Below are 22,794 nucleotides of genomic sequence, written 5' to 3'. Positions count from 1 at the left end.
GAGTCCTCTTTCATTCTTTTGGCTATTGATATCCAGTTCTTCCATGTCCAATTATTGAAAAGACTATTTTTTCCCAGTTCAGAAGATTTGGGGGCCTTGTCAAAATTGGAGCTGAAGAGATACAGACTGTGCAACAGGACTAGATACAAAAACTCAAAAATAGACAGCACAATAATACCTAATTGTAAAGTAATCATGTTAAAACACTGAATGAAATGAACAAGCTGAGGCGGAAATCAAGAAACGAATCCCATTTACAATCGCAACTAAAAGAATAAAATACCTAGGAATAAATTTAACCAAAGAGACAAAAAACTTATATAAAAAAAACTACAAAAAACTGTTAAAAGAAATCACAGAAGACCTAAATAGATGGAAGGGCATACCGTGTTCATGGATTGGAAGACTAAATATAGTTAAGATGTCAATCCTACCTAAATTGATTTACAGATTCAATGCAATACCAATCAAAATCCCAACAACTTATTTTTCAGAAATAGAAAAACCAATAAGCAAATTTATCTGGAAGGGCAGGGTGCCCCAAATTGCTAAAAACATCTTGAGGAAAAAAAACGAAGCTGGAGGTCTCGCGCTGCCTGACTTTAAGGCATATTATGAAGCCACAGTGGTCAAAACAGCATGGTATTGGCATAAAGATAGATATATCGACCAATGGAATCGAATAGAGTGCTCAGATATAGACCCTCTCATCTATGGACATTTGATCTTTGATAAGGCAGTCAAGCCAACTCACCTGAGACAGAACAGTCTCTTCAATAAATGGTGCCTAGAGAACTGGATATCCATATGCAAAAGAATGAAAGAAGACCCATGTCTCACACCCTATACAAAAGTTAACTCAAAATGGATCAAAGATCTAAACATTAGGTCTAAGACCATAAAACAGTTAGAGGAAAATGTTGGGAGATATCTTATGGATCTTACAACTGGAGGTGGTTTTATGGACCTTAAACCTAAAGTAAGAACACTGAAGAAGGAAATAAATAAATGGGAGCTCCTCAAAATTAAACACTTTTGTGCATCAAAGAACTTCATCAAGAAAGTAGAAAGACAGCCTACACAATGGGAGACAATATTTGGAAACGACATATCAGATAAAGGTCTAGTATCCAGAATTTATAAAGAGATTGTTCAACTCAACAACAAAAAGACAGCCAACCCAATTACAAAATGGGAAAAAGACTTAAACAGACACCTACCAGAAGAAGAAATACGGATGGCCAAGAGGCACATGAAGAGATGCTCAATGTCCCTGGCCATTAGAGAAATGCAAATCAAAACCACAATGAGATATCATCTCACACCCACCAGAATGGCCATTATCAACAAAACAGAAAATAACAAGTGCTGGAGAGGATGTGGAGAAAGAGGCACACTTATCCACTGTTGGTGGGAATGTCAAAGGGTGCAACCACTGTGGAAGGCAGTTTGGTGGTTCCTCAAAAAGCTGAATATAGAATTGCCATACGACCCAGCAATACCATTGCTAGGTATCTACTCAAAGGACTTAAGGGCAAAGACACAAACGGACATTTGCACACCAATGTTTATAGCAGCGTTATTTACAATTGCAAAGAGATGGAAACAGCCAAAATCTCCATCAACAGAAGAGTGGCTAAACAAACTGTGGTATATACATACGATGTAATATTATGCAGCTTTAAGACAAGATAAACTTATGAACCATGTAATAACATGGATGGACCTAGAGAATATTATGCTGAGTGAATCCAGCCAAAAACTAAAGGACAAATACTGTATGGTCCCACTGATGTGAACGGACATTCGAGAATAAACTTGAAATATGTCATTGGTAACAGAGTTCAGCAGGAGTTAGAAACAGGGTAAGACAATGGGTAATTGAAGCTGAAGGGATACAGACTGTACAACAGGACTAGATACAAAAACTCAAAAATGGACAGCACAATAATACCTAATTGTAAAGTAATCATGTTAAAATACTGAATGAAGCTGCATCTGAGCTATAGGGTTTTTTTTGTTTTTGTTTGCTTGTTGGTTTGTTGTTGTTGTTTTTTACTATTATTACTACTTTTATTTCTTTTCTTTATATTAACATTTTATATCTTTTTTTGTTGTGTTGCTAGTTCCTCTAAACCGATGCAAATGTACTAAGAAACAATGATCATGCATCTATGTGATGATGTTAAGAATTACTGAGTGCATATGTAGAATGGTATGATTTCTAAATGTTGTGTTAATTTCTTTTTTTTCTTTCCGTTAATAAAAAAATAAAAAAATTTAAAAAAAAATTTAAAAAAAGATGTAGTGGAGAGGCTGGAGGGAACTGCCTGAAAATGTAGAGCTGTGTTCCAGTAGCCATGTTTCTTGATGATGACTGAACAATGATATAGCTGTCACAATGTGACTGTGTAATTGTGAAAACCCTGTGTGTGATGCTCCTTTTATCTACCATATCAACAGATGAGTAGAACATATGGAATAAAAATAAATAACAGGGGGAGCAAATGTTAAAATAAATTTAGTTTGAAATTCTAATGATAAATGAAAGCGAGGGGTAAGGGGTATGGTATGTATAATCTTTTTTTTTCTGTTATCTTTTTATTTCTTTTTCTGTTGTCTTTTTATTCCTTTTTCTAAATCGATGCAAATGTAAGAAATGATGAATATGCAACTATGTGATGATATTGAAAATTGCTGAGTGTATATGTAGAATAGAATGATATGTTAATGTTTTTGTTTTTTGTTGTTAATTTTTTTTAATTAATAAAAAAGCAAAAAAAAAAACACTGAATGAAGCTGCATCTGAGCTATAGGTTTTGTTTGTTTGTTTTTGTTTTTTGTTTGTTTGTTTGTTTGTTTGTTTTTTTATTATTATTATTACTTTTATTTCTTTTCTCTATATTAACATTCTATATCTTTGTCTGGTGTGTCGCTAGTTCTTCTAAACCGATGCAAATGTACTAAGAAACGATGATCATGCAACTATGTGATGATGTTAAGAATTACTGATTGCATAGGTAGAATGGTATGATTTCTAAATGTTGGGTTAATTTCTTTTTTTTTTCCGTTAATTAATAAAAAAAAAAAATCAGTTGGCCTTGGGCAGGCCATGGTGGTTCAGCAGGCAAAAGTCTTGCCTGCGATGTCAAAGATCTGGGTTTGTTTCCTGGTGCCTGCCCATGTAAAAAAAGAAAAAAATCAGTTGACCACAGATTTGGTGGTCTATTTCTGCACTCTCAATTCGATTCCATTGGTCAGTGCTTCTGTCTTTGTGCCAGTACCATGCTGTTTTGCCCACTGTGGCTTTATAATAGATTTTAAAGTCAGGGAGTGTTAATCCTCCCACTTTGTTCTTCTTTTTTAGAATGCTTTTAGCTATTCGGGGTCTCTTTCTCTTGCAGATGTGTTTGGTAATTAGCTTTTCCAAATCTTCAAAGTAGGTTGTTGGAATTTTGATTGATACTATGTTGAATCTCTAGATCAGTTTGGGGAGAATTGACATCTTAACTATATTTAGCCTTCCTATCCATGAGCAGGAAATGTCTTTCCACCTATTTAGATATCTTTTGATTTCCTTTAGTAATGTTATGTAGTTTTCTGTGTACAAGTCCTCTACATCCCTAGTTGAGTTCATTCCTAAGTACTTGATTCTTTTAGTTGCTATATTGAATGGAATTTTTTCCTTATCTGACTCCTCAGCTAGGTCATTGCTTGTGTGTAGAAATATTACTGATATTTGCACATTAATTTTATATCCCACCATCTTGCTGAATTTATTTATTAGCTCAAGTAACTTTGCTGTAGATTTCTCAGGATCTTCCAAGTATAATATCATATCATCTGCAAATAATGAGAGTTTTACATCTTCGTTTCCAATTTGGATGCCTTTTATTTCTTTGTCCTGCCTGATTGCTCTAGCTAGAATTTCTAGCACAATGTTCAATAACAGTAGTGACAGTGGGCGTCCTTGTCTTGTACCTGATCCTAGGGGCAAGGCTTTCAGTCTCTCTCCATTGAGTACAATGCTGGCTATTGTTTTTTCATATATTCCCTTTATCATATTGAAGTAGTTGTCGCTAATTCCTATCTTTTGGAGTGTTTTACTGGAAAAGATGCTGAATTTTGTCAAATTCTTTTTCAGCATCAATCGAGATGATCATGTGATTTTTCCCATTCAATTTGTTAATACGCTGTTTTACATTAATTGATTTCTTGCATTGAATCATCCTTGCATTCCTAGTTTAAATCCAACTTGGTCATAGTGTGTAATTCTGTTCATGTGCTGTTGGATTTGATTTGCTAATATTTTTATTGAGAATTTTTTCATCTAGTTCATTAGGGAGATTCGCCTATAATTTTCCTTTCTTATAGCATCTTTACTCAGTTTTGGTATTAAAATGATATTAGCTTCATAAAATGAGTTAGGTAGAGTTCCTTTTTCCTCAATTTTTTTTGAAGAGTTTGAGTAGGATTGGTGTTAGTTCTTCCTGGAATGTTGATGAAATTCCTCTGTGAAGCCATCTGGCCCTGAGCTTTTTTCGTAGGAAGATTTTTGATGACTGATTGAATCTCTTTACTTGTGATAGAGATTTGTTGAGATTTTCTATTTTTTCCTGGTCAGTGTAGCTTGTTTGTGTATCTCCAGGAATTTGTCCATTTCATTTAAGTTGTCTACTTTGTTGATGTATAGTTGTTCATAGTATCCTCTTATGATTTCTTTTATTTCTTCAGGCTCTGTGGTAATGTACTCCTTCTCATTTGTGAGTTTGTTTATTTGCATCCTCTCTCTTTTTTTCTTTGTCAGTCTTGCTAGAAAATCAATTTTACTGATATTTTCTCAAAGAACCAACTTTTGGTTGTATTGGTTCTGTTGTTCTTTTGTTCTCCCATTCATTTGTCTCTGCTTTAGTCTTTGTTATTTCTCTTCTTCTATTTGCTTTGGGGTTAGTTTGCTGTTCTTTCTCAAGTTCTTTCTCAAGTTCCTCCAGGTGTGCTGTTAAAATCCTCCTCAATTTTTGCTCTTTCTTGTTTTTTAATATAGGCATTTAGGGCAATAAATTTCCCTCTTAGAACAGCCTTTGCCACATCCCATAAGTTCTGATAAGTTGTATTCGCATTTTCATTCATCTCCAGATAGCTCCTTATTTCTCTCATAATTTCTTCTTTGATCCACTGGTTGTTTAAGAATGTGTTATTTAATCTCCATGTATTTGTGAATGTTCTCATTCTTTGGTGGTTATTGAGATCCAGCTTCATCCCAGTGGGATCATAGAAAGTACTTTGAATAATTTCAGTGTTATTAAATTTATAAAGACCTGTTTTGTGCCCCAGCCTATGATCTATCCTGAAGAATGTTCCATGAGCACTAGAGAAGAATGTATATCCTTATGCTTTGGGGTGCAATGACATATATATATAAGGTCTAATCCATTTATCAAGTTATTTAACTTATCTATTTCCTTGTTGATCTTCTGTCTGGTTAGTCTATCTATAGAGGAGAGTGGTGTATTGAAGTCTCCTACTATTATTGTTGAAACATCTGTTGCTCCCTTCAATTTTGTCGATGTGTGTCTCATGTACTTTGGAGCTCCTTGGTTGGAGCATAAACATTTATGATGTTACATAATGCAACATAATGACCTCAGTGTTATCCACATTGTTGCATGCATCACAACTTCCTTCATATAGCTGCACAGTCTTCCATCATATGTATACATCACTATTTGCCCATCGATTCCTCAGTTAATGGACACCTGGGACACCACCATCCATTGGCAATTGTGAATAATGCCACCAGGAACATGGGTCTCCAAATATCCATTAGTGTCCCTGGTTTCAGTTCTTCTGAATGTATACCTAGTAATGGGATTGCTGTATCATATGGCAATTTTATACTTAGCTTCCTGAGGAACTGTCAAACTGCTTTCCAGACTGGCTACACCATTCTATATTATCACCAACAGTAAATATGTATTTCTCCACATTCCCTCCAGCACTCATAATTTTCTAGTGCTTTTTTCAAAAATCAGTTTTATTTACATCCCATACAATCCATTCTAAATTTATAATCAGTGACTTCTGGTATAATTACATAGTTAGACACTCACCAGCACGATTAATATGAGAACATTCACATCTCTTGAAAAAAATTTCATACCCATTTAATCCCCGTTATTGACATTTAGCTAAGGTATAGCCCTTGTTAAAATTAATGAGAGTATTACAGTGTTAATTAACAACTATTATTATCTATTCTAGGTTTTGCCTTAAGCAAGAAGTAGTGGTTTGGTTTGTGGGTGTGTGTTTCTGTGCATGTGTATATTAATAAGAGGCCAGCTCTATGAGAAATACTATACGAGAAATACTAATGGGAGTACTGCAGGCTGATAGGAAAAGACAGGAAAGAGAGGCTTGGAGGAGAGCATAAAAGTGAAAACTATCAGTAAAGGTAAATAAAAGGGGACAAAGAGGGAAAAAATAAGATATGGCAAATAAAATCCAAAGGACCAAATAGTAGAAGTTCTACCTTTACAGTAATAAAATTGAATGTTAATAGATATAACTTCCCAATAAAAATACACAGACAAAAAAAGAAACAAAATATATAGATAAGCAGAAGGATAATAAAAACATGATCCATCTATGTGCTGTCTTCAAGAGACTCACTTTACACCCAAGGATACAAATAGGATGAAAGAGAATAGTTAGATAAAGATAGTCCATGCAAACAGGAATGAGAAAAGAGTTAGGGGAGCTGTACTAGTATCAGTCAAATAAACTTCATAAAACTGACAAGAGATAAAGAAGTACACTATATAGTAATAAAAGGGGCAGTCTAGTGTATAAGGCCTCATGTGAGGATTTAACCAAACATGGATGCAGCCAGCCATTACAGAACAAGTGAGGATTGGAGATGGAGTGATACAGAAAGGATTTGTGGAAAGGCCTATTGTCTGATGGTTATGATCCCTGCATAGAAAACCAATAGGAATGTTACAGGATCTGTGTAAATGGAACCATTGCCAGTCTGGACGAAAAGGAACAGAAAAGGGACAAATTGAAGCAAAAATGACTTCAGAGACTGAACCATGGAAGCTAAGGACTGAAACCAAGTAACCTCAGGCCAGGAGAGCCGACCCACTCGTGTACTTGGAGAGGGTGAATTTACTCCAAAGGCAGAGTGCAGGCCTTCATGCTTAGGAAGAGTTTTGTCACCCCAGGCCTCAGAGAGGGTGGAGCATCTAAGCCAGGGAATAGAAGGAACCTGGCTACCACTGCATTTTTCTGGAGGGATTCAACTTTTGCCCTGAAGATGGCAGAGATCCCAGGTGCTACCTCAAAGCTTGGAGAGGGTGGATTCGAAAGAAAGGTAGTCCTCCAATGTGCCCCAGTCTCCAGCCCTCACCTCAGCATCTGGAGAAAGCAAGACCACTGCTTAAGCCCTTGGAAAGGGTGGGACTGCTGGTTTCTAAAGCCTCAAGGATGAATAACTCTCAGACTTTGAAACCAATGTAGTTTGCCCTGCACATTTTCAGAATTGTTTGGGTCTGGGTGACTCCTGTTTACCTTTTGATTTCTCCCAATGGCAGTGGAAACATGTACCCTATGACTGTCCTCCTTTGTATATTGGCAGCATATAACTCATTCTGAGTTTTACAGGTCCAGAGCCAGAGGAGAATTTTTTTTTCCCTTAAGAACACACCCTGACAGTAACTGACTTCAGTGAGATTTTGTACTGTTTTTCACTTTGTATGGTTTTTATGTTGTTACTGACATGGTTTAAAGCTTTTATGATATTGTGATGGGATAAATGTATGGAAAGAACATGTGTTTTGGAGGTCCAGAGTATGGAGTGTACTGGTTTGAAACTATTATGTACCCCACAAAAGCTATATCTTCTTTCCTGACCCATTCTTGTGCAGGAGGCCATTTCTTTTCATCCTGATTGAATACTGTATGGTGGAAACTTTTGATTAGTTTGTCTCCCTGGAGATGTGATGGGTATGCCAATTTGATTAGGGTATTTCCATGAAAATGTGTTCACTATTCAAGGTGGGATTGCTTATTGGAGCTCTTTAAGAAGGATAATTTTGGAAAAAGTTTTAGAGCTCACACAGCCAGAGACCTTTAGAGATTGTACTGGTTTAAAAGGATTTATGTACCCTAGAAAAGCCATGTTTTAATCCTAATCCCATTTTGTAAAGACAGCCATTTCTTCTAATCATATTTAGTATTGTATCTTGGAAACTTTAATTAGATTATCTCCATGGAGATGTGACTCAATAAAGTATAGGTATTAAACTTGATTAGGTGGAGATGTGTCTCCACCCATTCCAGGTGGGTCTTGATTACTTTATTGGAATCCTTTAAAAGAAGAAGCATTTTTGGAAATGGCTTGAGACCTGGGAGAGCAGAGAACACTGCAGAACCACAAAGTAGAGAGTCCACCAGCCAGCAACTTTTGGAGATGATGAAGGAAAATGTCTCTTGGGGAGCTTCATGAAACAAGAGGCCTGGAGAGAAAACACAGCAGATGCCACCATATTTGCCATGTGCCCTTCCAGCTGAGAGAGAAATGCTAAACATCATCAGTTTTCTTGAATCAAGGTGTCTTTCCATGTATGCCTTAGATTGGACATTTCTATAGACTTGTTTTAATTGGAACATTTTCTTGGTCTTAGAGCTGTAAACTAGCAACTTATTAAATTCCCCCTTTTTAAAAGCCATTCCATTTCTGGTATATTGCATTCTGACAGCTAGCAAACTAGAACAGAGATGAAGAAAGAAAACCCCCAGGGAAGCCTTTTGAAATGTGAGGGAGAGAAGGCTAGCAAATGATGCTATGTGCCTTTCCAGTTGACAGAGGTGTTCTAGACCAAGGTTTCTTTCTCTAGATGCCTTAGTTTGAACATTTAAAGCCTTAGAACTGTAAACTTAGAACTAAATAAATTCCCTTTTTAAAGGTGCATTCTGGCACCTTTAGCAAGCCAGTACATCCTAATCATAATGAATGAAGTTGGAAATCAATAACAGGTGGAGGACTGGGAAAATTGAAATTTATGGAGGATAAACAACATTTTCTTAAACAACCAGTGTGTCAGAGAAGAGATTAAAAGAGATACCAGTAGATATCTCGAAACAAATGAAAATAGCATAACATGTCTAATCTTAGGTGAAGTGAAAGCAATGTTGAGAGGGAAATTTATTGCCCTAAATGCCCCTATTAAAAAAAAAGAAAGAGCTAAAATAGAAGACTTAACTGTACACCTCAAAGAACTGGATAAAGAATAATAAACTAATCCCAAAGTGAACAGAAGGAAACAATGATGAGAGCAGAAATAAATGAAGTTGAGAACAAAACCAGTAGAGGGTATCATCAAAATTAGAAGTTGGTTCTTTCAGAAAACACAATAAAATTGATGGACCTTTAGCTAGAGAAAGGAAAAAAGAGAAGATGCAAATAAAATCAGAAGTGGGAGGGACATTATTACTGACCTCACATAAGTTAATGAGATCATAAGAGGATATTATGAGCAACTGTATGGCAACAAACTGGACAACTCAGTTGATATGGACAACTTCCTAGAAATACATGAAGAACATAAACTGACTAGAAGAAAAAGAAGACCTCAACAAACCAATCACAAGTGAATAGATTGAATCAAAGTTATCACAAACCTGACATGAAAGAAAAGTTCAGGATCAGATGGCTTCACAGGTGAATTACACCAAGTATTCCAAGAATTAGTATCAATCATGCTCAAGCATTTCAAAAAATTGAAGAGGAGGGAAGCCTACCCAATTCATTCTATGAAGCCATCATCACTCTAATACCAAAGCCAGGCAAAGATACAAGAAAGACCAACCACTCTAATGAATATAGATTCAAAAATCCTCATATGAAATACTTGTAATTCGACAGCACATTTAAAGTATTATACACCACAATAAATTGGGTTTATCACAGGTACTCAAGAGTGGTTCAACAAAAGAAAATCAATTAAGATAATATACCAACGTTAGTAAGTAAAAGGGTGAAAACACATGATCATCTCACTTTATGTAGAAAATGCATTTGACAAAATCAAACATCCTTTCTTGATAAAACCATTTTGAAAGATAGGAATCAAAGGAAACGTCCTCAGCATGATAAAAGACATGTGAGAAAAACTTACAGCTGAAATCATACTCAATGAAGAAGGACTGAAAGCCTTCCCCTCTAAGATCTGGAACAAGACAAGGATGCTCACCCAGCATTGTTATTCAACTTCAGCAACTGTGCTGGAATTTCTAGCTAGAGCTATTATGCAAGAAAAATAAAAGGAATCTGAATTGGAAAGGAAGAAGTAAAACTTTCACTCTTTGCAGATGACATGATCTTATATGTAGGGAATCCTAAGAAATATAAAACGAAGCCACTAGAACTAATAAATGAGTTCAGCAAAGTAGCAGGGTACAGGATCAACATGTAAAATCAGTAATGTTTCTAAAACTAGTATAAACTATCTGAGGAGGTAATCAAGAAAAAAAATCCCATTTACAATAACAGCTAATTAAATATCAAGGAATAAACTTAACTAAAGACGTAAAGGCCCTATACACAAACCACTACAAAACATTGCTAAAAGAAACCAAAGAAGACCTAAATAATGGAAAGACATCCATGTTCATGAATTGGAAGGCTATCGTTAAGATGTCAGTTCTACCAAAATTGATCTGCAGAGTCAATGCAATCCCAATCAAAGTTCCAACAGCCTACTTTACAGTAATTGAAAGTTAATTATCAAATTTATTTGGATGCGTAAGGGTCCTTGAATAGTCAAAATCATCTTGAAAAAGAAAAAGTGTGAGGGCTCACAGTTTTGAACTTTAGAACAAACTGTAAAACTAGTTTGTTCTAAAAAAAATTATATTTTTGTATTTTGTATGGCCAATAACATAAACTTCTTACACTTTATCTATGTATCATTTAAGAAGTACAAAGTTAAGCCACAAACCAAAAATACAATAATGCTCTTATTTATCCATGTAGTTATTTTTATTGTAGATTTTTATTTCTTTATACAGCTTCATGTTGCTATATAGTGTCCTTTTCTTTACATTCTTTATCATTTCTTTTAGGATAAGTCTAGGAATTAACTCCCTCCACTTTTGTTTTTCTGGAAATATCTTAAATATGTCATTTTTAAGGTTGATTTTGCTGGATATAAAATTCTTGTTTGATATTTTTGCCATTCTGCACTTTCACTATATCACCCCACTGCCTTCTGGCCTCCATGGATTTTGATGAGAAATTGTTCATCTTATTTAGGATTCCTATGTACTTGACAAATCAGTTCTGTTGCTCTTGTCAGAATTCTTTCTCTTTTTTTGACATTATCAGTTTGATTATAATGTGTATTGACACAAATGTCTTTAAGTTTATCTTATTTGACATTTATTGACCTTCGATCTGTATATTCATGTCTTTTGTCCATTTGGGGGAGGTTTTTGGTCATTATTTCATATATTGTCTGTCCCTTTCTTCTGGGACTCTCTTAATGTGTATGTTCATATGCTTGATAGTTTCCTACTTGTTTCTTATCCTTTATTCATTTTCCTCTTTTTTTTTTTTCTCCTAAGGCTAGGCAGTTTCAATTTACGTGGCTTGGAAGTTCTGTAATCATTTTTCTACCTGTTGAAATCTCCTGTGAACTCCTCTATTGACCTTTAAATTCTTTTCATTGTACTTTTCAGCTCCAAGAATTTCAGTTTGGTTCCTTTTTCTAATTTCTATCTTTTAACTGAAATTCATGTTTTGTCTATATATTGATTTAATCATTTCCCTTAGTCCTTTATTGACATTTTCCTTAAGCTTACTAGATATGACTAGAACAGTTGAATTAATATCTTTGACATGTATTTTCCTTATCTAGTTATCCTCATTGATGACTTCTGTTGCTTTGTTTGAATTGGCTGTCTTTCCCTATTTCTTTGTATTCATTTTTTACTGTAAAAATCTGGATATTTGAATATTTTAATGTTAACTCTGGAAATCACATTTTCCCTTTTCCCCAGGTTTTAATGTTTGTTTGATTTTTTTTGATTGTTGAAAATTGTAGTGTTTGTGGCAGAATGAATCATGTGATCCACAAAGATATTTTCAAATTCCAACCCCTGATGCTGTGAGTATGAACTCTTCAGAATTCCTATTAAGACCAGGTTGATCTGAAACGGTATGTGGCTTAATCAATATGACTGTAGTCCATATAAGCAAAGGAAATTTTTACATGGAGGTATGAGGAACAGAAAGAGAAAGATCCCATTTGACAGAAGCAGAAAAGGAGTGCCAGTAAGCCACTTCCAGAATAATGCCAGCTTTTTGCTTTCATATTCACTTTGTTACTATAAAATGTTATTTGTTTTCCAGAGTTCTGACCATTTCTGCTTAGTTTCAGTATTTTTGTGATGGGATCATATTTTTGAAGCTTCATATTCCATCATTTTGAAGCCACCATTCTCACTGTTTACTGTTGTTAAGCTTTCTTTTTCTCCTTGCTTTGCTGCATTTTATCAGATTTCCTTACCTACCTCTCATATCTTTTTTTCCTGCTAGCAATTTAGAGATTTCTTTGAAATATTTTATAATTCTTGGTTGTCCATGTATCTTTAGATACAATGCCTAAAGAAGTGATTTGAGTTTGTGTTTAGGCAAGACCCATATCAACTAATGGCAGTTCATTGTGCTGTTACTGGGCCGCGGCCAGCATTTGCAAGGGAAGGAAGACAAGAAGGTTGCAGGTATGAATATATCATTGCCTTTTCTCTGAACCTCTTCAATTTCTCCTGAATATATTTCTCCCATACTGAGTGTCAGTGTTCTGAGGAATTACAAGAAAGACTGGAGAATTTGGAGATTCTCACCATTCAATATGTATATTTTCATTTAATTTGTTTTATTCCTTTCTTAGAGGTTTCATCTGGAGTCTCTCATGGCATGACTCCATGAAATGTAACTTCCATTATCTAGTGTGGAGGAACAGGAATTATGGGTTCTGTGGGGTAAGAGTTATAACCTTTTCATGTTCAGCAATAACATTCATCTTCATCTTTTGAGGTACTTTGTTCCACCCATTTCTGATGCCTTTTTACTTTTGTGGCACAAATCAACGTTTCTACATTTTCCTAAAAAGTACTTTCATAACATCTCTCTCAGCTTTGCTGTCCATGGACAATCCTCCTTCAGTTTTCTGGTTTGCAAAAATAGGACATAGTGCATATACTTCTGTACTTATTCCAGCTATCTTTGTCCTTGTGGTTTTATATCTTCTTTTTCTCTTCTACTTTAGTAGAATTTTGGGAGAGAGTGGAAACAAATGTATGTTATTCAGTTTGTTATGTTTAGCTGCATGATTTGTTCTTTGATGATTCATCTAATCATGCTACTCTCTTTGCCGTCACCCTTGATGGATTCTTTTGATTCTATATAATTTTAGCCTTTAATCTCATCATATATCCTTTTTTATCTGCTCATTGCCCTGATTTCTGTACTGCACAAAGTCACATTAAAACCATTCAAAGATCCTTTAGATTCATATGTTAGTTTTTCTGCTCAAATCTTTTGAGGACTTTTATTTCCAAGTACTAGACAATCTTAAATAAATTTTCACTTGGACTCCTTTCCTATTGTGAAACAAAACCAAAGAATTGACTCCACATTAGATTATTTCTGAAATTATACTAATAATATAATGCTTGGGATTTTTGTTTGTTTGTTTTTTATTCCTTCTTAGAAGACTATGAAGTTGGTGAGCCAAAGGAGAGAGAACAGGAAAGAGTTGCAACCATATCTGAGAAAACCTTAACTGAGGAAAAAAAAAAACAGTGAATTTACAAAAGTTGAGAAAATGTCTTCTATGAACTCAGACATTAATTTTACAAGGAAATGCCTTTATAAATGTGACTCTTCTGGAGAGAGTTTGAAGCATAATTTAGACTTAATCACAGTTGAGGCCAGGAGAAGAAGCATCATGAATATAAGTCTGAGAAATGTTGCCCTAGGTCATCCTTTATTGTTGTAGCCCCCTTTAAGTGTGATCAGTTTAGAAAAGCCTTCATTCAGGAGTTTGACCTCATCAGACATTTGAGAATTCATAATATAGAGAAACCGTATGAATGTTATAAATGTGGAAAATCCTTTATCTGGAAGGAGTACCTTAATTCACATCAGAAAATTCATACAGGAAATAAGCCTTATGAAGGTAAATAATGTGAAAATGCTTTCATTCACATGGCAAGCCTCATTAGACATCATAGAATTCACATGGGAGAAAACCCTATTCATGTAAGGAATGTTGGAAAGCCTTCAGCCACCAATCAAACTTCATTGAGCATAAGAAAATTCACACTGGAGACAAACCCTATGAATGTAATGAATGTGGGAAGGCCTTCAGCCAGAAGTGAAGCCTTATTGAGCATGAAAAAATTCATACTGGAGAGAAACCTTATGCATGTCCTAACTGTGAAAAAGTATTCAGATAAGAAGAACCTCATTGAGCATCTGAAAATTCGTACTGGAGAAACCCTACGAATGTAATGACTGTGGGAAAGCCTTCTGTCAAAGCTCATTACTTATCACACATATGAGAAGTCATAGAGGTGAGAAATCATTTAAATGTAATGAATGTAGAAAGGCATTTTCTCAAATACCATCTCTTACTGTACATTTGAAAGTTCATACAGGTGAGAAACTGTAAGTATAATGTATGTGGAAAGAACTAATTTCAGCCCTTACTTTATATGTGAGGACACATACAGGTGAAAAACCTGTGCAAAGAATTTGGAAAACCTTTCCATCATAATCCTTATTTCATTAAACATCAACAAATTCAGGGGTATAAAACCCTTTGCCTTGAGTGTCAGATAATTTTAAGTAGAAATAACATCTCATACCTCATCAAAAAATTCATTCTGCACCCAGACAAGTTGAAAGTGGAAAGCCTTAAGGTAATATTCATATTGGTGCAATGGGAAGCCTGTACCACAAAGCTATGGGTAAACATTGTACCTAATGATGAAACTCAGAAGTATGAATGTTAGTATCTGGAAAAGAGCTGCAGGCTTGCTGTCTCTATTTTTGACAGTAGATTTGCTTGATATAGTCAATAAAACAATTCAAAGGAAAATATATGATATAGACTTGGGAAGAAAATATAAGCTAAGTTCGTACACAGTACAGGCCAATTGAAAATACATTATTAACCCCAATAACTAAAGCCTGCATTTTATGACATTGAATCTTTGGACTCTACTTATGGTAGGCTTTTACAACTTATAATTACAATAATGCCATTCACCATGTTGCTAAAAATTGAAAGATCTTTTAGTGAACCAAGGATAAGATGTGCCTTTGGGAAGTGTATATTTGTGTTACTGCATCAAAATTCTGGAATATTGAAAAATAATTTATCTAAGATAAGCCATAACTTATAATTTTGTTAGAAATTGTGACCAAACTTTACTTGTATATATAAGTAGAGCGTTCTTCTGCAAAAGAACTATTTGGTCATGTAATTAGCATACATTTCATTATATTTTATAATCGTGTTTTTTTAGCCATGTTTCACTGTGGCTTTAACCAGGGTAGTTATAATATAATAACTTTATTTTATAATAATATATAAATGAAAAGCACAATAAGGTAAGGGTTTTAGTAAGTGGTTATACTATTTAAGTAGAGAAATGAGGATTTTAGAGGGTAAAAGACAATAATTGGTTGTAGAATAAATGGATTGTAGATTTATGTGGAATTCAAGGACTTTTAAAGTCAGATGGATTTAGGAGTGACTTGGAAAGATGGAGGTGATATTCAAAGAATTGTGTCCTTGAAATTGAGTTGATGAAGTCATTGCATTGATAATGTTCAGATCTATGTAATCCAAGAATGAGTGCATGAAGTGGGATGAATGACATATAATTTATGGAAATGTGGTCATGGAAAAAGAGAACAGACTGTTGGAAAATCATGTATATTGAAATGATGGAAGTATTCTTAAAAACCATAACAGTGAGCTGGAGGCTAAAATCCTTAAGGAATCTGGGAGGTGGAATAAGGAGCAGAAGTAGCTTGTGTTCTTGATGTCTTAAGAGGTAAAGAAAAAAAAAAAAGAAGAAAAAGTGGGTGGTTTTGGATAGGGAAAATTGTCTGGAAACAAAATGAGGAAAAGAGCCAGCTCCCCTGCCCTGAAGCCTACTGATATAGTGGATGTTGAGAATTGAATCATATCCCCCACAAAAGGCATATGTAGGTCCCAATTCCTAGTCCTATGAGTTTGAGCCCATTTGTAAATAAGATGTTATTAAGGTGTGCTCAAGTTCAATGAAAGTGAGCCTTTATCAAATATATGTTAACTCCTTTTAAGGAAAGGAAATTGTATGCAGAAAAAGCCAAGAAAAGAGCAAGAAACCAGAAGTCATTGGAACCTGAAGGGGAAGGAGACATTGCCATGTACATTGCCATGTGACAGAAATGCCAAGGACCAAGTTTTGCCTTTCACCAGCCCCAGAATGCCAGTGTCTTTGGGGCAATAGCAGTGCTGTGTTGATGCCTCAATTTTTTATTTACCTTGGTCTCAAAACCATTAACCAATAAATTCCCATTGTTAAAACCAGCCTACTGTGTGGCATTACTTTTAGCAACTGGAAAACTAATACAGATATGAAGAGAAAATAGCCAGCATTGGATGGGCTGCCATAGAAACATAGTCTTCAGGGGAAATCCAAGTTTTAATTAGATGAAAAAATGAAGGAAACATTGAGAAATGTTTTTAAGGACGTGAGGATTTGGGTGATAGTGAATCCCAGAGAACTGGGCATGGGTGCAAATGGAGTTAGAAAGTGGGCTGTGCAGAGCCATGTGCAATGGGAGTCTGATAGAGTAAGGATGGCCTGGAAATCTTAGCCTATTTGTGGTGATTGGCTGAAATAGGAATAGGAAATACCATGTTCTGTAAGTATCAGGATGCTAATGAGGTTGGATCATTTATTAGGAGATTATTTTCCAGTTTCTGACAAAATATGAGCTTGCTTGGGCTGCTAGCTCTGCCTCTCAAAGTCAACTCTTGAGACACAATAGAAGTGAACATAAAACAAGGTGCATGGAGTGAACAACAACCATAACAAAAACCAACTCTCAGATCAGTCTGGTGTGTTTGTTGGGGGGAGAAGTAAGTGGAGGGGTTAGCACCATGGGGCAGAGGGCCTTGGATACTAAAGAGAATAGATTGGGAAAGCCTTTTATAACTGCTGTTGCTTCTTGCCCACAATATATTGTGATTATTTTTTGCTTATCCTATTGTCACAAATCAGCAATAAGGATCCAAGCTGTTCTCTATCAGTGGTAATTTCAGGGCATAAAAACATTGAATTAATCGCCTATCTTTAGCTACATCATTCTAACTCCCCAGGGCTGATAGATTATGTAAAGAAATCACTGCTTCCTAAAGATTAAAGGAATCCTTGACTGGAAGAAACAGCAGCAAATGAGGTTTATCCTCTCTGCTTTATTTAAATTAGTGCCTGGCTTGGGGTCATTCCAGATAACAAGCTTAACAAGTTATGACATCTGAGAAGAATTACTGGTTCAGTGAACTAAGAAAAGGGAAGATATTCATGATATGAAGGAAAATGACCAGTCATTTAAAAGTGAAAATATTAGGTTAAAAAATATAACACTTGAAACAGCATAATAAATGGGAGAGGAAGGATGAAAACAGAAGAATGAACTAAAAAACTAGACTATCAGACAGATGTTCTTAGGAAGCATCAAAAATATAAAAAGTAAGTTAGGAAGTAAAAGTAAGAAATATGAGACTAGAGAAATGCCAGTATCTACATAAAAGTCCTGAAGGGGGGAATAGGGAAATGAGAAAGAAAATGAAATACTTGAAAATGCGTTTATTGATATGACGATAGATGACAGGGCTTCTGGAGAGCAAAATAAGGTAGCTAGGAGGAAACCCACACCTGGACACATTTTAATGAATTTTACAAACAGTATTCTAAAATAGAATAAAAATGAGACATCAGATATTTTAACCGTAACATTGGATGCAAGAGACAGTGGAATTGGATTTTTCAAGATTTGAAAGAAAAAAATGTTTGAACTTAAACTGTTACACCCAACCAAGAACAGTAAAAAAAAAAAAAAAAAGAAACGAATAAGAAAAACATTTTTTATTGTGAAATATGCATACAAAACCATAAATTTCACAGTACATTTTAACAAGTAGTTATAGACCAGACTTAAAAGTTTCGTTTGGGTTACAGTTCTACAGTTTGAGGTATTTCTTTCTAGCTGCTCCAAGACACTGGAGACTAAAAACAAATATCAGTATAATGATTCAGTAGTCATACTCATTTCATAAATTCTAACATAACTTCTCCTCCTTCAATCCTTCTCCCAATTTTTAGGGTTAATTGGCGTATACCCATTCCAACTTTTTCATGTTGAAAAGGGGTGTTGACAATATGGGATAGGGGGATGGAACTGTTTGATGTTCTCAGAGAGACTGGCACCTTAGGTTTCAGGAATTATCTGAAAGTTTTTGGTTTCTGAAAAGTAAACTTAGTATGTAAAACTTTTGTAGAATCTCAGATACATTCTTTGGTGTTCTTGAGGATTAACAGGAATGATATTGGTCAAGGCTCGCAAAAAACAGTTAGCAATATCTAGCTGAAGTTTGCATAAGAGTAGTGTTCAGAATGGCCTCTTGCTTCTAGTTGAACTGTTAGCCACTAATACCTTATTTCATCACATTTTCCCCCCTTTTGGTTAAGAAGGCATTGTTGATCCCATAGTGCCAGGGCCAGGCTCATCCTTAGGAGTCATGTCCACATTGCCAGGGAGACTCACACCGTGGATGTTATGTCCCATGTAGGGTAATGATTTTATCTGTAGTGTTGGCCTCCAAGAGAGGCCATATTTGAGCAACAAAAGAGGTTCTCTGGTGGTAATTCTTAGGCCTATTTATAGATAGTCTTAGATTCTCCACTACAGAAATAAGTTTCAAAAGAGCAAGTTTCAAAATTAAGGGCTTGGACTGTTAACTTGGGAGTCTGTAGTTTGTGAGTGTATCAGGTATTTATCTGGTGGGAAGGTTTAATAGTTCCATTAAAAAAAAAAAACAATAGTTCCATATTTTTTCTCTAGTCCTTCAAGGGACTTTGCTAATACTTTTTAATAATCTGCCCAATGTAGTTTTAGATATATCTGGGTATTACACTGAGCTAAACAAAATTGCAAGTCCTCATTCACATTCTTGGCTCCATGTGTTTGGGTTATTTAAATGAACTACCCAGACAGTTTGCATTAAGTGTGTCTACAGAAAATTTAGGTTTTAAACAAAAGAAGCCTCACTTTATTTGGTCTCATACAGTTGATGAAGTTCTAAAATACAGATAATATTATCCTTTACCCTGCGTTCTGACTTACCTTAGTCCCAACCAAATCAACTTGATTTTTATCTCCGTTTGAAGTCTGATCTCTTTTTTGATTTAACAGTTGTTATATGTAACAATGTTGACTTTCAGAGCTGCAGAACTTCAACTCTGAGTCTTAGGTATGACACAGGTGACCAAAGTTCCAGGGAGCTCTACCAGGTATATTCATATAGCACAGCATCTCAGAATCTAGAAACAACAAATAGCAAACTAGAATGAATGTGTTATAAAAGCTTACAGTCTAGGCCCCAATTTTCCTATAAATATTTTCTAAAAGAGATATTTTCCTTTTGTTTCTGCCTCATTTTGCATAACAAGTCCCCAAGGTTCATTCACCTCCTTGCATGCCTCATGACTTCATTCCTTTCTGTATACATTCAATATTCCATCATATTTACACACCACAGTTTTTGGCTCTTTGCTTCCTAATCAATGTACCCACCAGCCACCTCCATCCTTTGCACATCATGGATAATGCCCAAAATAATCAGTGTCTCACAGTAGCCTTACTTAGTTTTACAATCATTAACACTGAAGTTTTACAATCATTAACACTGTCAGTTTTAGACTGTTTTCATTGTTCCAAAGAGAAACGTAACAGACAAATACACACCAAACAGAAAATCCAAACTCCCTCTCTTGTTCCTCCTCCTACCTCAATTATTTACCATTTGTATTGCTTTGGTATTGGTGATGTATTCATGTTAAATATAGGCCACAGCATGCAATAGTAGTTTTCCCCTTATACCTCTCTATTATTGACTCTTAGTACAAGATTCATACCTTTGAAGTAGTTCATGCAAGAACTTATATTTGTAGTGTTAATCAGTGGAATATGTGGCTCTGTATAATCCTTTCAATCATATTCACCTTCAATATTGCAATATTACATATAAATCCACTAAAGAACTACATCATTTCCATCCATTCCCATATATTTAAGTTCAACCTCATTAGATAACCACCCATCTCTAGCTTCTTTGTATGCTGTTTGCCTATATTCTATGTTAAAAGCCTCTGAGTTTACCTTTACCAGGATCATATTAGGGAAATCATACAGTTTCTATCCCTTTGTGTCTCAGTCAGTGCCTTTTTAATATTGAGGATATAAGTAATCATATGCATATAAAACATGGGAACCAAGGAAAGTCAATAGACAAGCAAAAAAAATTAAACCGTATAAAAATCTGGGAAATGCCATAACATTGAAATACATTTTTTTTAAGGAATGAGAAGTGAAAGTAATCAAACTTTGTTGTTTACTGGGTGTGCCAGTTTGAAAGTATTATGTACCCGAGAAAATCCATGTTTTAATCCTGATCCATTCTTGTGGGAGCAGCTATTTCTTTAAATCCTGATTTAATAGTGTAGGTTGTAATCTTTTGATTGGACTATCTGCACAGAGATGTGACACACTCAGTTCTGGGTGTGACCTTTTGATTAGATGGAGATGTGACTCTAACCCATTTCAGATGGGTCTTGATTAGTTTATTGGAATCCTTTAAAGGAGGAAATACTGGAGAGAGCCAGAAACAACAGAGCTGACACAGACTTCAGAGTAGAGCTGACATAGATGCTGACACTTGGATAAGAGAGACATGGGTTTTTGGAGATGCTTGGAGCCCAGAAGACATCACAATGAGATGTTAAGCCAGCCAGAACCTGGAGAGAGCCAAGGGAAGCCAGGAGATGAAAGCCAGCCCTGGAGAAGTAAAGTGAGAAACCCCCACAGGAATAGAGGCTGAAAGCATGGAGCCCAGGAGCAAGGAACCAACAGATGCCAGCCACATGATTACCCAGCTAACAGAGGTATTCCTGACCTATGACCTTCCTAGAACTAAGATATCTCTCCCTGGATACCTTAGTTTGTACATTTTTATAGGCTTATAACTGTAAACTTGAACTTACTAAATTCCTCTTTTTAAAAGCCATTCCAGTTCTGATATATTTCATTCCAGCAGCTTGCAAACTAATTCAGTGGGTGAGTTTCTGGGTGTCATTTGGCTGAAAAATTTGCCAATAGGTAGTACATCTGAGAACAAAATATCATATTACAGAGTTATTCCACTTCCTTCTTGGCTTTTAGGAAATAATGCCACATAAGCAAGAGATTAACAAAGCTATTGACTGCCTGTATTGTTGTAGTGGAGAGAAATTGGAAACAACTTCAATATTTCTCAAAAAGAATGTGGCAGATACTTTATATTGGCTCATTCATTAATTATTACAATGCCCTTCATACTTTTCTTCCGAGGTTTAAGTCTGAAAATCTAAAAACTTACATTTATAGGATACTAACCTTACATTAATAGGATTTTTAGTATCCTATTTTTTTGTCTTGTGAGAAAAGGCACCAGACAAAAAAAAACTGCATTTAAAACAATACCTTATAAGATTGATAAAGGAAGTTGCCAAAAACTGGTTACAAAACCACCACATACAATGCTAAGGATGTTCAAAAAATCAGATTGTGATTAGGAAATAATTTTGGGAGAGCTGTTCTGCTATGAGTCTTATACCTTCCAGGGCAAAATAAAGAGTATGGTAGTCCATAACACTTACTGGAAGGGGCAGCCCTGATATCACTACAGTTGAGGGACTAAGTGGATTGTTGCCTTCTTGAAGAAATCCGAGGAGATGGGCTGAATAGTTGTTGCTCCTTTGCCATCAGCCAACAATCCCAATCTAAAACAAGAATGTGGGAATGTTTTCCAAGGACTAGATATGGCCCTAGGTCCAGCATAGGAGGGCCACCTGGAGAAATAAACAGATTTTAGCAGAGAAAACCTGGAAACATTGCTGGATTCCTAAGGGCCAAGGGTGGAGTAAATTGCCTGTTGGCTATCCCAAATGCATTTGTTTGAGTCAAGGGAATATAAGTGAGAGGTTCCCAAGTGCTGGCATTCTCCAAATAACCAATAACAGCCCCACTTTTTTTTTCACCTTTAAACATCTGCTAAGTGTAGAGAATGGCAATACTGAATTACAGTGTCATCCCAGTAAGAAATTATATGTACCCCTTTCCTTTGCTTCCTTTTTCAGCTCCAGAATTCAAAAAGTCAAGAACAATTTAGGAAGCTGAGTGATAAGTAAAGGTACTATCCTGTAGTATTAGGTTCCTAGGGCTGCTATAATGTGTTACTACAAACTGGATGGCTTAACAGAAATTTAATCTCACTGTTCAGGGAGCGAGGAGTCTTAAATCAAGGTATTTGCTTGATTCAAGGAGCAATCTTTTATTAGCTCTGAAGAAGAATCTGTTGCTTTCATCTCACATAGCTTTCATTCTTTGGCCTATAGCAGCATTACTTC

General features: G+C 35.5%; 1 long non-coding RNA gene across 3 annotated transcripts in view; it reads left to right on the top strand.

Moving 5' to 3' along the window:
* LOC143660099 (uncharacterized) overlaps positions 1-22,794 on the top strand; it is a 91,114-nt gene that overhangs the window by 36,465 nt on the left and 31,855 nt on the right. For 2 of the 3 annotated variants that reach the window (XR_013163845.1, XR_013163843.1), the window contains one exon: positions 16,404-16,671. The exons of the other annotated variant lie outside the window; for it this stretch is intronic. This is a non-coding gene — a long non-coding RNA (uncharacterized LOC143660099). Of the gene's footprint in view, positions 1-16,403; positions 16,672-22,794 lie in introns of those variants that run through there. 3 annotated transcript variants of the gene reach the window in all.

Source organism: Tamandua tetradactyla, chromosome 16 (assembly GCF_023851605.1).
Source record: "Tamandua tetradactyla isolate mTamTet1 chromosome 16, mTamTet1.pri, whole genome shotgun sequence".
Lineage (NCBI taxonomy): Eukaryota > Metazoa > Chordata > Mammalia > Pilosa > Myrmecophagidae > Tamandua > Tamandua tetradactyla.
The sequence above is the reverse complement of the archived record's forward strand: the minus strand, read 5'-3'. Positions and strand labels throughout refer to the sequence as shown.